Source organism: Amblyomma maculatum, chromosome 1 (assembly GCF_055883805.1).
Source record: "Amblyomma maculatum isolate TAMU_Amacu chromosome 1, ASM5588380v1, whole genome shotgun sequence".
Lineage (NCBI taxonomy): Eukaryota > Metazoa > Arthropoda > Arachnida > Ixodida > Ixodidae > Amblyomma > Amblyomma maculatum.
Window position 1 is genome coordinate 426089542 of NC_139344.1, and position 5132 is coordinate 426094673.

The 5132-nt window shown below is 51.5% G+C and overlaps 1 pseudogene; it reads left to right on the plus strand.

Annotated features, from left to right (window-relative positions):
- Positions 1-973: 973 nt before the first annotated feature.
- On the plus strand, positions 974-3002 carry LOC146209296 (uncharacterized; annotated as a pseudogene).
- Positions 3003-5132: the final 2130 nt, after the last annotated feature.

The window sequence follows — 5132 nt, forward strand, 5'->3', positions numbered from 1 at the left end:
AAACGGTTTGCAACGCACTGTTAAGATGTAGTCGATCGGAGACATTTCCTACTTCTGTAAAATAGCACAATCATTGGCGTAAAGTCTGATTTTAACAGGAATGTTAACGAAAATATGAGTACATATTAAAAACAACAGAGGCCAAAGAACGGAGGTTTGTCCTGCTGTTTCCTGTGCATCCGGCTATTACTATCCTGCGTTTCGTTCCCGCTATTACTGACATCAAGGCGGGGACAATCAAAATTGTCAAACAAGCGGCCGACGCCACAAAAACATTTGAGTTTGAGGACAGTGTCCCACACTGCGACCGCTACTATGCCCATCTGTGGGAGCGCAAGAAGTAGCTCGAAGCTCTACTTGCCACTCGAAAATGGGACCGCGATATCCGACGTAGACTGGTGCGCGCACATACGAATATCGAGAAGTATGCAATAGAACTCACTCGACAGAGCTGGAACAGCATCAGTGACCAGATGAACAAGACTCCAAACGCTCGTAACACGTGGAACCTCCTTCGACATTTACTGGACCCAGCTGGAGGCAAACTCCAAACACGGAAACAGCTCGAGCAAATCTTCCACCAGTATCCTGGCACATCTTACGAGCTCAGACAAGAGCATATAGATACTTACACCCGCCCCGAACCAGCAACCAACCTCCCCTTCTACCAGGGCGCGGAGAATCTCTGTCTAGACGCTCCAATCCCTTTTGCGGAGCTCCGAGCAGAACTCAATCGCCTCAAGTTAAGACGACTTAGGCGGCCGGCCCTGACTGCATTTCAAATAAAATGCTTAGGAATCTAGCCGACGCATCCATTCATGCTCTTACCGACTATTTTTAAGAATTTTGGGCCAGCGGTACCATCTCTCAAAAGTGTAAATGCGCCAATCTAGTCCTCATCCCCAAGCCGGGCAAACCACCATCCTTGGCCAACCTCCGTCCCATGTCTCTCACGTCCTGCGTTGGGAAGCTGATGGAACACGTTATCCAGACCAGACTCCCACGATACCTTCAAGACAACCATCTTCTACCAGACACAACGTTCGGCTTCCGCTCTCATTTAGCAGGCCCGGACATTATGCATCTTCTCCATCATCAGGTAGTCATGAGACGTACACTAGACACGATAGTTGTCGTCGGCCTCGATGTTGCCAAGGCATTCGACAACGTCCTCCATGAAGCGATTCTTCAACAACTTCAGGCTCTCGGTGTTGGACATCGCATATATGCATACATCCGAAACTTCCTCACTGACCGTACAGTGCAACTTAAAGCCGGCACGGGAGATCCTTCATCATATCTCCGGGAAACCGTGGAACGCCGCAAGGCGCCGTACTTTCGCCGATGCTTTTTAACGTCGCACTGCCGAAGCTACTGGCCGACATCCCCCACCTGCATCACAGCATTTATGCTGGCCGCCTCACACTTTGGATCACGCGCGGCAGTGACGGCCAAATTGAATAGACTTTACGGACCGCCATCGAAAGGATCGGAGATTATCTAAGTACAGTTGGCCTCACTTGTTCGGCGACAAAGTCTGAGTATATCATCATCCTTTCCCCGGGACGACGCCCTCCAAAAGATACTTCCTGACATCAACCTCCAGGTGCACGGAAACCAGATTTCTCGAACAGACAACATCAGGATCTTGGGCTTGCACCTGTAGGCTAACGGCAGCAACAACATCACGCTCCAACGCATCGAACAGTCGGCGGTGCAGACCGGACGCCTCCTTAAGCGAATATCCAACAAGCATCATGGCATGAGAGAGTCCAACCTCCTGCGCATCGTTCAAGCTTTCATCTGCTCCCGCATCACCTACTCTGGACCTTACTTAGGTCTCACTCGTGCCAAACGCGAACAGCGAGAGGCGTCACTTCGAAAAGCATACAAGACGGCCCTAGGTCTTGCCATGTCCACTCAAGCTCATCGCTCTCGGAATCTCCAATATCGTGAGCGAACTGATCGAAGCAACCCCCACCGCCCAGTATGAGCGGCTCTCACTCACACACGCTGGCCTAGTGGTACTACAGGAAGTTGTGACCTTCCCGCCGAGATCGGCCCCAACTTACGCTTTACCTACATAGGAATATCGCCTATATGCCCGCATTCCTCCCCTTCCCAAACGGATGCACCCGGAACACCACGCCGAGAGACGGGCCGACCGGGCTCGTCAATTCGAGAAACGATTCAGCGGACGTCCGGACGTCACATATACGGACGCCTCTTACCATTCGTCGAGGCCAGCGATGGTGGCGGTAGCTCTCGCCCCTCATCGTAGCTGGTACACAGCCTGCAGAATTCGCAATGCAGAAACAGTCACCGCAGCTGAGGAGGTTGCCATTGTGCTAGCGCTAGCCGACCCTAATACCAAAGTCGACATCAGTGATTCTCAACAGGCTATTCGCAATTACAATGCTGGCCGTATCTCTTCCGTATCTTGCCAGGCGTTACACATTCTACGTTCTACAGCACCCTCTTCCACATCTCGCTTACTTCTTTGGGCTCCAGCCCACGAGTAGCTCAGCGGAAACGCCCAGGCGCACACTCTCGCTCGAGATCTCAGCAGCCAAGCCGAGAGTATGATCAACCATCCTGCTTCCGCTGACACTAATATCTCACGCGCTTGTCCACTCACCACTTACACGGACATACTCCTGCATTTTCGACTCCAAAGACGCACATATCCTACCGCACACCGTGATCTAACAAGACGCGAGGCCGGCCAATGGCGCGAACTACAGACTGGCCGCTTCCCACACGCCATCTAATACAGCCGGGTCTTTCCGGAAGAGATAGCCCCAATGTGTAAACACTGCTCAACCCCGGCCACTCTCATACACATGGCGTGGACTTGTACACACTATACCACGGACAACTCAAACACCCCAGAGACGTGGGAGTCTCTCCTGCGCACTTCCGAGCCAGGAGACCAACGCTGGCGTATCTAGTGCACGGTGGAGGCCGCGTCATCCCAAGGGATCTCCGCCGACCGCCTCTAAGCCAGCGCAACCGGTCCTTTGACTGGGCCCCTGTTTTTGGGCGCAATAAAAGAGTTCACCACCACCAAGAACAGAGCTCTAATGAGCGCCAGAGCGAACTGTAAGCCTGTCAGAAGAGTAGCCTGTTGCAAGAAAATACGTAGCTTCCCTTGTCGTGTTCGCTTTTTTACGTTCTGTTGCCGGCATGTACTGGGTACGATGTTGCCGTCAAAATTTTGCTCACTGCTCACACAACTCTTTCTAAATGCTATTGATTTGTAGAATTGTATGTTGCGGCCTGAAGACTGTTCTGAAGATGTACCAGCCTATGAAAACGGGCATGTTCTTGGAAACCGCAACTTGATTGAACTGCAACCACTGCGTGCTGGTGGCCTTGAATTTCTGTTTATTACATTGAATTAAGTTCGAGTAGTATGGACTTTGAAGAATTTAAGTGGAATAAAGGTATCCAGTGCTCCCGCTTTCACAGAACGTAAATAACTTTGTGTCCTCCGTACACCAGCGATTTGAATTCAGCCGCCATTAAAGAATGTATGCTACCAACTACGCCATTATGAAACGCTTATGCTGCTTTCATACTAGTTTATACATATTGCAACGTAGATAAACGGATGTATTTACAGATATTTACAAAGGGGTAGCTGACCAGACGAACAACTTCATGCCAGCGGCGCCCAGCACGAATCAAACGCACTTCATCGTTCTCCACCTTCCACATGCAGGCACAGCCCTTTGTCGTCGTCTTCCCTTCACATAACTCCCGGCGGCGAATGCACCGTCCCGGTGCCAAGTAGAAGATGGATCAGGTGCATGGTACGGCTTGAGGCGAACTACGTGAACAACGTCGGTGGCAGGGCGGGTGGATGATGTCGGAGAATCTAGAGGGGCAACCTCGTATGTCACGTCGGTCACCTGACGCAGCACACGATAAGGGCCGTTGTACTGGTGAAGGAGCTTGTCAGAAAGGCCGATACGCCGAGAAGGAGACCAAACGAGAACGAGTTATCCTGGAGCATAGTGTACTGGCAGATGCCGGCGGTCGTAAACAGACTTCTGGTAGGTGTGGGAGGCTGTGAGATGGTCGCGGGCGATTTCGCGGGCCGTAGTCGCTTGGGCGATGGCGTCACGTGCGTACTTCGTGGTCGACTCCAAAGATGGCAGCAGCAGTGTATCCAACTGCAATGCAGGATGTCGACCAAATAGAAGATAGAATGGCGAATAGCCGGTGGTGTCATGCCGCGACGAATTGTAAGAAAATGTTACATAGGGCAAGGCAATGTCCCAATCACGATGGTCGGGTGCGACGTACATAGATAGCATGTCAGTGAGGGTCCTGTTCAGCCGCTCGGTAAGCCCGTCCGTTTGAGGATGGTACGCTGTAGTGAGCTTATGTTGCGTGGAACAGGACCGGAGTATGTCGTGAACTCCCCGGGACAAAAGGTAGCGGCCGTATTCCGTCAGCAATTGGCGTGGAGCACCGTGGTGAAGGATGACATTTTGAAGCAGGAAATCGGCGACATCGGAGGCTCGACTGGATGGCAATGCACGCGTGATAGCGTATCGGGGGGCGTAGTCGGTCGCAACAGTAATCCAGCGGTTGCCGGAACTGGACGTCGGAAAAGGTCCGTGGACGTCTTGTCCGACACAATGGAAGGGTTCTAGGGGTACGTTTATAGGCTGCAGAAGACCGCCAGGCAATGTGGATGGGCGCTTTCTGCGTTCACAGAGGTCATAGCTGGCAACGTAACGGCGAACATACACTCCATTTCTGCTTATTGCTGCAGCAAAGAACTGATACATATCAAAATCTACGATACACCAAATCACAAAGCAGACACGGTTCGCATGCATCTGTGTATTACCAACAAGGGGCCAACGCGACAGCTATCAGTGAGCACCGAATGACATGTGAACAAGTCAAAAGAATGATCTTGCGCATTACGACCAAAGAAAGCTGTATGACGACAAATGGCATTCTCTAATTCAACCATTTATGATCAGCAGTATAGCCTACGTAACTCCAGAGGATAAGCGGCTCGCTACAGAAGATGGACTTTAAGCTTCTCTATACCCTAAGCATGGCCTACAACAACAAGCGGCTTGTGGGGTTACCGTTCACTGGGTTTATCG